Genomic DNA, 13,411 nt, shown 5'->3' with positions numbered 1-13,411 from the left:
ATTTTTAAACAACATCATAATATCAGAAAAATTACAAAAAAAATTTAGAAAAAATAAATTTTAAATTAGAATGCAGATTTTAGAGAATTGCTTCAGAAACATTTGGAACTATGTGATTTAAAAATCCGATTAAGATAAATTGAGGTATGGATTTTAGAACTGCGGTCTTAGGAGATTTTTGAATTTCTACAACATCAAAATATCAGAAAAATTTCAAAACAAATTAGTGAAAATAAATGTTCTATTTTAAATGCAGATTTTTATAAAATTGCTCCAGAAACATTTAGAGGTATGCCACTTCAAAATCCGATTAGAATAAGTTGAGTTATGGACTTTAGAACTTCAGTGGTGGGTCATTTTTAAATTTTGATAACATTATAACATCAGAAAAATTACAAAAAAAAATTTGAAAAAATACATTTTTTAAATTTGAATGTAATTTTTTAGAAAATTGCTCCAGAAACATTTAAAGGTATGCCACTTTAAAATCCGATTAGAATAAGTTGAGTTATGGACTTTAGAACTTCAGTGGTGGGTCATTTTTAAATTTTGATAACATTATAACATCAGAAAAATTACAAAAAAAAATGTGAAAAAATACATTTTTTAAATTTGAATGTAATTTTTTAGAAAATTGCTCCAGAAACATTTAAAGGTATGCCACTTTAAAATCCGATTAGGATAATTTGAGTTATGGACTTCAGAACTGCGGTCTTGGGAGTTTTTTGCATTTCTACAACATGAATACATCAGAAAAATTACAAAAAAAAAATTGTGAAAATAGATTTTCAAATTAAATTGCAGATTTTTAGAGAAATGCGCCAGAAACATTTAGAAGTATGCCACTTCAAAATCCGATTAGGATAAGTTGAGTTATGGATTTTAGAACTTCAGCCTTGGGACATGTTTTAACTTTTTTGAATTTCTACGATATCATCACATAAAAAAAATTACAAAAATATATAAAAAAAAATGTTCTAAATTTGAATGCAGGTTTTGAGAAAATTGCTCCAGAAACATTTAGAGGTATGCCACTTCAAAATCCGATTAGAATAAGTTGAGTTATGGACTTTAGAACTGCGGTCTTGAGAGATTTTTGAATTTCTACAACATCAAAACATCAGAAAACTTAAAAAAAAAATTAGTGACAATATAGTTTCTATATTGGATGCAGGTTTTTAGATAATTGCTCCAGAAATATTTAGAGGTATGCCACTTTAAAACCCGATTAAGATAAGTTGAGTTATTGACTTTAGAACTTCAGCCTTGGGAATTTTTTTAACTTTTTTAAATTTCTACAATATCAGAAAAATTACAAAAAAGTTTTGAAAAAATAAAATTCTAAATTTGAATGCAGATTGTTAGAAAATTGCACCAGAAACATTTAGAGGTATGCCACTATAAAATCCGATTAGGATAAGTTGAGTTATGGACTTTAGAAATTCAGCCTTGAGCCATTTTTAAATTTCTACAACATCATAACATCAGAAAAATTACAAAAAAAAATTGTGAAAATAAATTTTCAAATTTAAATGCAGATTTTTGGAGAATTGCGCCAGAAACATTTAGAGGTATGCCACTTCAAAATCCAATTAAATTAGGTTGAATTATGGACTTTAGAAATTCAGCCCTGAGCCATTTTTAAATTTCTACAACATCATAACATCAGAAAAATTACAAAAAAAAATGTGAAAATAAATTTTTTATATTTTGAATGCATATTTTTAGATAATTGCTCCAGAAACATTTAGAGGTATGCCACTACAAAATCCGATTAGAATAAGTTGAGTTATGGACTTTAGAACTGCGGTCTTGAGAGATTTTTGAATTTCTACAACATCATAACATCAGAAAAATTAAAAAAAAAAAATTGTGAAAATAGATTTTCAAATTAAATTGCAGATTTTTAGAGAAATGCGCCAGAAACATTTAGAAGTATGCCACTTCAAAATCCGATTAGGATAAGTTAAGTTATGGATTTTAGAACTTCAGCCTTGGGACATGTTTTAACTTTTTTGAATTTCTACAATATCACATAAAAAAAATTACAAAAATATTAAAAAAAAAAATTTCTAAATTTCAATGCAGATTTTTAGAAAATTGCTCCAGAAATATTTAGAGGCATGCCACTTTAAAACCCGATTAAGATAAGTTGAGTTATGGACTTTAGAATTTCAGCCTTGGGCCATTTTTGAAATTCTTTAACATCATAGCATCAGAAAAATTACAAAAAAATGTTGAAAAAATAAATTTCCAAATTTGAATGCAGTTTTATAGAGAATTGCTCCAGAAACATTTAAAGGTATGCCACTTCAAAATCCGATTAAGATAAATTGAGATATGGACTTTACAACTTCAGTCTTGGGGCAGTTTTGAATTTCTTCAACATCATAACATCAGAAAAATTACAAAAAAATGTTGAAAAAATAAATTTCCAAATTTTAATGCAGTTTTATGGGGAATTGCTCCAGAAACATTTAGAGGTATGCCACATCAAAATCCGATTAGAATAAGTTGAGTTATGGACTTTAGAACTGCGGTCTTGAGAGATTTTTGAATTTCTACATCATAACATCAGAAAAATTACAAAAAAAAAATTGTGAAAATAGATTTTCAAATTAAATTGCAGATTTTTAGAGAAATGCGCCAGAAACATTTAGAAGTATGCCACTTCAAAATCCGATTAGGATAAGTTGAGTTATGGATTTTAGAACTTCAGCCTTGGGACATGTTTTAACTTTTTTGAATTTCTACAATATCATCACAAAAAAAAAATTACAAAAATATTAAAAAAAAAAATTTCTAAATTTCAATGCAGATTTTTAGAGAAATGCGCCAGAAACATTTAGAAGTATGCCACTTCAAAATCCGATTAGGATAAGTTGAGTTATGGATTTTAGAACTTCAGCCTTGGAACATTTTTTAACTTTTTTGAATTTCTACAACATCAAAACATCAAAAAAATTTAAAAAAAAATTAGTGACAATATAGTTTCTATATTGGATGCAGATTTTTAGATAATTGCTCCAGAAACATTTAAAAGTATGCCACTTCAAAATCCGATTAGAATAACTTGAGTTATAGACTTTAAACCTTCAGCCGTGTGACATTTTTGAACTTTTTTGAATTTTTGCATCAGAAAAATTACAAAAAAATTTGGGAAAAATAAATTCCTAATTTTGAATGCAGGTTTTAAGAGAATTGCTCCAAAACATTTAGAGGTAAGCCACTTCACATTTCGATTACAATATGTTAAGTTATGGGCTTTAGAACTTCAGCCTTGGGACATCTTTAAACTTTTTTGAATTTCTACAATATCATAACATCGAAAAATTTAAAAAAAAAATTTGTGAAAATAAATTTTCCATTTTTAATGCAGATTTTTAGATAATTGCTCCAAAAACATTTACAGATATGCCACTTCAAAATCCGATTAAGATAAGTTGAGATATGGACTTTAGAACTTCAGTCTTGGGGCATTTTCGAATTTCTTCTACATCATAACATCAGAAAAATTACAAAAAAATGTTGAAAAAATAAATTTCCAAATTTGAATGCAGATTTTTAGAGAATTGCGCCAGAAACTTTTAGAGGTATGCCACTACAAAATCCGATTAAGATAAGTTGAGTTATGGCGTTTTGAACTTAAGCCTTGGCACCTTTCTTAATTTTTTTGAATTACGACATCATATATCAGAAAAATGAAAGAAAAATGAAAAAAAAATTTATTTCTAAATTTGAATGCAGATTTTTAGAGAATTTCGGCAGAAAAGTTTAGAGGTATGCCACTTTAAAATCCGATCAAGATAACTTGAGTTATGGAGTTTTGAACTTCAGTCATGGGACATTTCTTAATTTTTTTTAATTACTACAACACCATACACCAGAAAAATGACAAAAAATTTAAAAAAAAATTTATTTATAAATTTGAATGCAGATTTTTAGAGAATTGCGCCAGAAACATTTAGAGGTATGCCACTTTAAAATCCGATCAAGATAACTTGAGTTATGGAGTTTTGAACTTCAGTCCTGGGACATTTCTTAATTTTTTTTAATTACTATAACACCATACACCAGAAAAATGACAAAAAATTAAAAAAAAAATTTATTTATAAATTTGAATGCAGATTTTTAGAGAATTGCGCCAGAAACATTTAGAGGTATGCCACTTTAAATTCCGATCAAGATAAGTTGAGTTATGGAGTTTTGAACTTCAGCCTTGGCACCTTTCTTAATTTTTTTGAATTACGACAACATCATACATCAGAAAAATGAAAGAAAAATGAAAAAAAAATTTATTTCTAAATTTGAATGCAGATTTTTAGAGAATTTCGGCAGAAAAGTTTAGAGGTATGCCACTTTAAAATCCGATCAAGATAACTTGAGTTATGGAGTTTTGAACTTCAGCCATGGGACATTTCTTAATTTTTTTTAATTTCTACAACACCATACATCAGAAAAATGAAAGAAAAATGAAAAAAAAATTTATTTCTAAATTTGAATGCAGATTTTTAGAGAATTGCGCCAGAAACATTTAGAGGTATGCTACTTTAAATTCCGATCAAGATAAGTTGAGTTATGAAGTTTTGAACTTCAGCCTTGGCACCTTTCTTAATTTTTTTGAATTACGACAACATCATACATCAGAAAAATGAAAAAAAAATTTATTTCTAAATTTGAATGCAGATTTTTAGAGAATTTCGGCAGAAAAGTTTAGAGGTATGCCACTTTAAAATCCGATCAAGATAACTTGAGTTATGGAGTTTTGAACTTCAGCCATGGGACATTTCTTAATTTTTTTTAATTTCTACAACACCATACACCAGAAAAATGACAAAAAATTTAAAAAAAAATTTATTTATAAATTTGAATGCAGATTTTTAGAGAATTGCGCCAGAAACATTTAGAGGTATGCCACTTTAAATTCCGATCAAGATAAGTTGAGTTATGGAGTTTTGAACTTCAGCCTTGGCACCTTTCTTAATTTTTTTGAATTACGACAACATCATACATCAGAAAAATGAAAGAAAAATAAAAAAAAAATTTATTTCTAAATTTGAATGCAGATTTTTAGAGAATTGCGCCAGAAACGTTTAGAGGTATGCCACATCAAATTCCGATCAAGATAAGTTGAGTTATGGAGTTTTGAACTTCAGCCTTGGCACCTTTCTTATTTTTTTGAATTACGACAACATCATACATCAGAAAAATGAAAGAAAAATGAAAGAAAAATGAAAAAAAAATTTATTTCTAAATTTGAATGCAGATTTTTAGTGAATTTCGGCAGAAAAGTTTAGAGGTATGCCACTTTAAAATCCGATCAAGAAAACTTGAGTTATGAAGTTTTGAACTTCAGTCATGGGACATTTCTTAATTTTTTTTAATTACTACAACACCATACACCAGAAAAATGACAAAAAATTTAAAAAAACATTTATTTATAAATTTGAATGCAGATTTTTAGAGAATTGCGCCAGAAACATTTAGAGGTATGCCACTTTAAATTCCGATCAAGATAAGTTGAGTTATGGAGTTTTGAACTTCAGCCTTGGCACCTTTCTTAATTTTTTTGAATTACGACAACATCATACATCAGAAAAATGAAAGAAAAATGAAAAAAAAAATTTATTTCTAAATTTGAATGCAGATTTTTAGAGAATTGCGCCAGAAACATTTAGAGGTATGCCACTTTAAAATCCGATCAAGATAACTTGAGTTATGGAGTTTTGAACTTCAGTCCTGGGACATTTCTTAATTTTTTTAATTACTACAACACCATACACCAGAAAAATGGCAAAAAAATTAAAAAAAAATTTATTTATAAATTTGAATGCAGATTTTTAGAGAATTGCGCCAGAAACATTTAGAGGTATGCCACTACAAAATCCGATCAAGATAAGTTGAGTTATGGCGTTTTGAACTTCAGCCTTGGCACCTTTCTTAATTTTTTTGAATTACGACATCATGCATCAGAAAAATGAAAAAAAAATTTATTTCTAAATTTAAATGCAGATTTTTAGAGAATTTCGGCAGAAACGTTTAGAGGTATGCCACATCAAAATCCAATCAAGGTAAGTTGAGTTATGGAGTTTTGAACTTCAGTCATGGGACATTTCTTAATTTTTTTTAATTACTACAACACCATACACCAGAAAAATGACAAAAAATTTAAAAAAAAATTTATTTATAAATTTGAATGCAGATTTTTAGAGAATTGCGCGAGAAACATTTAGAGGTATGCTACTTTAAATTCCGATCAAGATAAGTTGAGTTATGGAGTTTTGAACTTCAGCCTTGGCACCTTTCTTAATTTTTTTGAATTACGACAACATCATACATCAGAAAAATGAAAGAAAAATGAAAAAAAAATTTATTTCTAAATTTGAATGCAGATTTTTAGAGAATTTCGGCAGAAAAGTTTAGAGGTATGCCACTTTAAAATCCGATCAAGATAACTTGAGTTATGGAGTTTTGAACTTCAGCCATGGGACATTTCTTAATTTTTTTTAATTTCTACAACACCATACATCAGAAAAATGAAAGAAAAATGAAAAAAAAATGTATTTCTAAATTTGAATGCAGATTTTTAGAGAATTGCGCCAGAAACATTTAGAGGTATGCCACATCAAATTCCGATCAAGATAAGTTGAGTTATGGAGTTTTGAACTTCAGCCTTGGCACCTTTCTTAATTTTTTTGAATTACGACAACATCATACATCAGAAAAATGAAAGAAAAATGAAAAAAAAATTTATTTCTAAATTTGAATGCAGATTTTTAGAGAATTGCGCCAGAAACATTTAGAGGTATGCCACTTTAAAATCCGATCAAGATAACTTGAGTTATGGAGTTTTGAACTTCAGTCCTGGGACATTTCTTAATTTTTTTTAATTACTACAACACCATACACCAGAAAAATGACAAAAAATTTAAAAAAAAATTTATTTATAAATTTGAATGCAGATTTTTAGAGAATTGCGCCAGAAACATTTAGAGGTATGCCACTTTAAATTCCGATCAAGATAAGTTGAGTTATGGAGTTTTGAACTTCAGCCTTGGCACCTTTCTTAATTTTTTTGAATTACGACAACATCATACATCAGAAAAATGAAAGAAAAATAAAAAAAAAATTTATTTCTAAATTTGAATGCAGATTTTTAGAGAATTGCGCCAGAAACGTTTAGAGGTATGCCACATCAAATTCCGATCAAGATAAGTTGAGTTATGGAGTTTTGAACTTCAGCCTTGGCACCTTTCTTAATTTTTTTGAATTACGACAACATCATACATCAGAAAAATGAAAGAAAAATGAAAGAAAAATGAAAAAAAAAATTTATTTCTAAATTTGAATGCAGATTTTTAGTGAATTTCGGCAGAAAAGTTTAGAGGTATGCCACTTTAAAATCCGATCAAGAAAACTTGAGTTATGAAGTTTTGAACTTCAGTCATGGGACATTTCTTAATTTTTTTTAATTACTACAACACCATACACCAGAAAAATGACAAAAAATTTAAAAAAACATTTATTTATAAATTTGAATGCAGATTTTTAGAGAATTGCGCCAGAAACATTTAGAGGTATGCCACTTTAAATTCCGATCAAGATATGTTGAGTTATGGAGTTTTGAACTTCAGCCTTGGCACCTTTCTTAATTTTTTTGAATTACGACAACATCATACATCAGAAAAATGAAAGAAAAATGAAAAAAAAAATTGATTTCTAAATTTGAATGCAGATTTTTAGAGAATTGCGCCAGAAACATTTAGAGGTATGCCACTTTAAAATCCGATCAAGATAACTTGAGTTATGGAGTTTTGAACTTCAGTCCTGGGACATTTCTTAATTTTTTTAATTACTACAACACCATACACCAGAAAAATGGCAAAAAAATTTAAAAAAAATTTATTTATAAATTTGAATGCAGATTTTTAGAGAATTGCGCAAGAAACATTTAGAGGTATGCCACTACAAAATCCGATCAAGATAAGTTGAGTTATGGCGTTTTGAACTTCAGCCTTGGCACCTTTCTTAATTTTTTTGAATTACGACATCATGCATCAGAAAAATGAAAAAAAATTTATTTCTAAATTTAAATGCAGATTTTTAGAGAATTTCGGCAGAAACGTTTAGAGGTATGCCACATCAAAATCCAATCAAGGTAAGTTGAGTTATGGAGTTTTGAACTTCAGTCATGGGACATTTCTTAATTTTTTTTAATTACTACAACACCATACACCAGAAAAATGACAAAAAATTTAAAAAAAAATTTATTTATAAATTTGAATGCAGATTTTTAGAGAATTGCGCCAGAAACATTTAGAGGTATGCTACTTTAAATTCCGATCAAGATAAGTTGAGTTATGGAGTTTTGAACTTCAGCCTTGGCACCTTTCTTAATTTTTTTGAATTACGACAACATCATACATCAGAAAAATGAAAGAAAAATGAAAAAAAAATTTATTTCTAAATTTGAATGCAGATTTTTAGAGAATTTCGGCAGAAAAGTTTAGAGGTATGCCACTTTAAAATCCGATCAAGATAACTTGAGTTATGGAGTTTTGAACTTCAGCCTTGGCACCTTTCTTAATTTTTTTGAATTACGACAACATCATACATCAGAAAAATGAAAGAAAAATAAAAAAAAAATTTATTTCTAAATTTGAATGCAGATTTTTAGAGAATTGCGCCAGAAACGTTTAGAGGTATGCCACATCAAATTCCGATCAAGATAAGTTGAGTTATGGAGTTTTGAACTTCAGCCTTGGCACCTTTCTTAATTTTTTTGAATTACGACAACATCATACATCAGAAAAATGAAAGAAAAATGAAAGAAAAATGAAAAAAAAATTTATTTCTAAATTTGAATGCAGATTTTTAGTGAATTTCGGCAGAAAAGTTTAGAGGTATGCCACTTTAAAATCCGATCAAGAAAACTTGAGTTATGAAGTTTTGAACTTCAGTCATGGGACATTTCTTAATTTTTTTTAATTACTACAACACCATACACCAGAAAAATGACAAAAAATTTAAAAAAACATTTATTTATAAATTTGAATGCAGATTTTTAGAGAATTGCGCCAGAAACATTTAGAGGTATGCCACTTTAAATTCCGATCAAGATAAGTTGAGTTATGGAGTTTTGAACTTCAGCCTTGGCACCTTTCTTAATTTTTTTGAATTACGACAACATCATACATCAGAAAAATGAAAGAAAAATGAAAAAAAAAATTTATTTCTAAATTTGAATGCAGATTTTTAGAGAATTGCGCCAGAAACATTTAGAGGTATGCCACTTTAAAATCCGATCAAGATAACTTGAGTTATGGAGTTTTGAACTTCAGTCCTGGGACATTTCTTAATTTTTTTAATTACTACAACACCATACACCAGAAAAATGACAAAAAAATTAAAAAAAAATTTATTTATAAATTTGAATGCAGATTTTTAGAGAATTGCGCCAGAAACATTTAGAGGTATGCCACTACAAAATCCGATCAAGATAAGTTGAGTTATGGCGTTTTGAACTTCAGCCTTGGCACCTTTCTTAATTTTTTTGAATTACGACATCATGCATCAGAAAAATGAAAAAAAAATTTATTTCTAAATTTAAATGCAGATTTTTAGAGAATTTCGGCAGAAACGTTTAGAGGTATGCCACATCAAAATCCAATCAAGGTAAGTTGAGTTATGGAGTTTTGAACTTCAGTCATGGGACATTTCTTAATTTTTTTTAATTACTACAACACCATACACCAGAAAAATGACAAAAAATTTAAAAAAAAATTTATTTATAAATTTGAATGCAGATTTTTAGAGAATTGCGCGAGAAACATTTAGAGGTATGCTACTTTAAATTCCGATCAAGATAAGTTGAGTTATGGAGTTTTGAACTTCAGCCTTGGCACCTTTCTTAATTTTTTTGAATTACGACAACATCATACATCAGAAAAATGAAAGAAAAATGAAAAAAAAATTTATTTCTAAATTTGAATGCAGATTTTTAGAGAATTTCGGCAGAAAAGTTTAGAGGTATGCCACTTTAAAATCCGATCAAGATAACTTGAGTTATGGAGTTTTGAACTTCAGTCATGGGACATTTCTTAATTTTTTTTAATTACTACAACACCATACACCAGAAAAATGACAAAAAATTTTAAAAAAAATTTATTTATAAATTTGAATGCAGATTTTTAGAGAATTGCGCCAGAAACATTTAGAGGTATGCTACTTTAAATTCCGATCAAGATAAGTTGAGTTATGGAGTTTTGAACTTCAGCCTTGGCACCTTTCTTAATTTTTTTGAATTACGACAACATCATACATCAGAAAAATGAAAGAAAAATGAAAAAAAAATTTATTTCTAAATTTGAATGCAGATTTTTAGAGAATTTCGGCAGAAAAGTTTAGAGGTATGCCACTTTAAAATCCGATCAAGATAACTTGAGTTATGGAGTTTTGAACTTCAGCCATGGGACATTTCTTAATTTTTTTTAATTTCTACAACACCATACATCAGAAAAATGAAAGAAAAATGAAAAAAAAATGTATTTCTAAATTTGAATGCAGATTTTTAGAGAATTGCGCCAGAAACATTTAGAGGTATGCCACATCAAATTCCGATCAAGATAAGTTGAGTTATGGAGTTTTGAACTTCAGCCTTGGCACCTTTCTTAATTTTTTTGAATTACGACAACATCATACATCAGAAAAATGAAAGAAAAATGAAAAAAAAATTTATTTCTAAATTTGAATGCAGATTTTTAGAGAATTGCGCCAGAAACATTTAGAGGTATGCCACTTTAAAATCCGATCAAGATAACTTGAGTTATGGAGTTTTGAACTTCAGTCCTGGGACATTTCTTAATTTTTTTTAATTACTACAACACCATACACCAGAAAAATGACAAAAAATTTAAAAAAAAATTTATTTATAAATTTGAATGCAGATTTTTAGAGAATTGCGCCAGAAACATTTAGAGGTATGCCACTTTAAATTCCGATCAAGATAAGTTGAGTTATGGAGTTTTGAACTTCAGCCTTGGCACCTTTCTTAATTTTTTTGAATTACGACAACATCATACATCAGAAAAATGAAAGAAAAATAAAAAAAAAATTTATTTCTAAATTTGAATGCAGATTTTTAGAGAATTGCGCCAGAAACGTTTAGAGGTATGCCACATCAAATTCCGATCAAGATAAGTTGAGTTATGGAGTTTTGAACTTCAGCCTTGGCACCTTTCTTAATTTTTTTGAATTACGACAACATCATACATCAGAAAAATGAAAGAAAAATGAAAGAAAAATGAAAAAAAAAATTTATTTCTAAATTTGAATGCAGATTTTTAGTGAATTTCGGCAGAAAAGTTTAGAGGTATGCCACTTTAAAATCCGATCAAGAAAACTTGAGTTATGAAGTTTTGAACTTCAGTCATGGGACATTTCTTAATTTTTTTTAATTACTACAACACCATACACCAGAAAAATGACAAAAAATTAAAAAAAACATTTATTTATAAATTTGAATGCAGATTTTTAGAGAATTGCGCCAGAAACATTTAGAGGTATGCCACTTTAAATTCCGATCAAGATATGTTGAGTTATGGAGTTTTGAACTTCAGCCTTGGCACCTTTCTTAATTTTTTTGAATTACGACAACATCATACATCAGAAAAATGAAAGAAAAATGAAAAAAAAATTGATTTCTAAATTTGAATGCAGATTTTTAGAGAATTGCGCCAGAAACATTTAGAGGTATGCCACTTTAAAATCCAATCAAGATAACTTGAGTTATGGAGTTTTGAACTTCAGTCCTGGGACATTTCTTAATTTTTTTAATTACTACAACACCATACACCAGAAAAATGGCAAAAAAATTTAAAAAAAAATTTATTTATAAATTTGAATGCAGATTTTTAGAGAATTGCGCAAGAAACATTTAGAGGTATGCCACTACAAAATCCGATCAAGATAAGTTGAGTTATGGCGTTTTGAACTTCAGCCTTGGAACCTTTCTTAATTTTTTTGAATTACGACATCATGCATCAGAAAAATGAAAAAAAATGTATTTCTAAATTTGAATGCAGATTTTTAGTGAATTTCGGCAGAGAAGTTTAGAGGTATGCCACTTTAAAATCCGATCAAGATAACTTGAGTTATGGAGTTTTGAACTTCAGTCATGGGACATTTCTTAATTTTTTTTAATTACTACAACACCATACACCAGAAAAATGACAAAAAAATTTAAAAAAATTTATTTATAAATTTGAATGCAGATTTTTAGAGAATTGCGCCAGAAACATTTAGAGGTATGCCACTTTAAATTCCGATCAAGATAAGTTGAGTTATGGAGTTTTGAACTTCAGCCATGGGACATTTCTTAATTTTTTTTAATTTCTACAACACCATACATCAGAAAAATGAAAGAAAAATGAAAAAAAAATTTATTTCTAAATTTGAATGCAGAATTTTAGAGAATTTCGGCAGAAAAGTTTAGAGGTATGCCACTTTAAAATCCGATCAAGATAACTTGAGTTATGGAGTTTTGAACTTCAGCCATGGGACATTTCTTAATTTTTTTTAATTTCTACAACACCATACATCAGAAAAATGAAAGAAAAATGAAAAAAAATTTATTTCTAAATTTGAATGCAGATTTTTAGAGAATTGCGCCAGAAACATTTAGAGGTATGCCACTTTAAATTCCGATCAAGATAAGTTGAGTTATGGAGTTTTGAACTTCAGCCTTGGCACCTTTCTTAATTTTTTTGAATTACGACAACATCATACATCAGAAAAATGAAAGAAAAATGAAAAAAAAAATTTATTTTTAAATTTGAATGCAGATTTTTAGAGAATTTCGGCAAAAAAGTTTAGAGGTATGCCACTTTAAAATCCGATCAAGATAACTTGAGTTATGGAGTTTTGAACTTCAGTCATGGGACATTTCTTAATTTTTTTTAATTACTACAACACCATACACCAGAAAAATGACAAAAAATTTAAAAAAAATGTATTTATAAATTTGAATGCAGATTTTTAGAGAATTGCGCCAGAAACATTTAGAGGTATGCCACTTTAAATTCCGATCAAGATAAGTTGAGTTATGGAGTTTTGAACTTCAGCCTTGGCACCTTTCTTAATTTTTTTGAATTACGACAACATCATACATCAGAAAAATGAAAGAAAAATGAAAAAAAAATTTATTTCTAAATTTGAATGCAGATTTTTAGAGAATTGCGCCAGAAACATTTAGAGGTATGCCACATTAAAATCCGATCAAGATAACTTGAGTTATGGAGTTTTGAACTTCAGTCCTGGGACATTTCTTAATTTTTTTAATTACTACAACACCATACACCAGAAAAATGGCAAAAAAAAATTAAAAAAAATTTATTTATAAATTTGAATTTTT

Source organism: Drosophila erecta, unplaced genomic scaffold (assembly GCF_003286155.1).
Source record: "Drosophila erecta strain 14021-0224.00,06,07 unplaced genomic scaffold, DereRS2 tig00000000-arrow-pilon, whole genome shotgun sequence".
Lineage (NCBI taxonomy): Eukaryota > Metazoa > Arthropoda > Insecta > Diptera > Drosophilidae > Drosophila > Drosophila erecta.
This window is presented reverse-complemented; position numbering follows the sequence as displayed.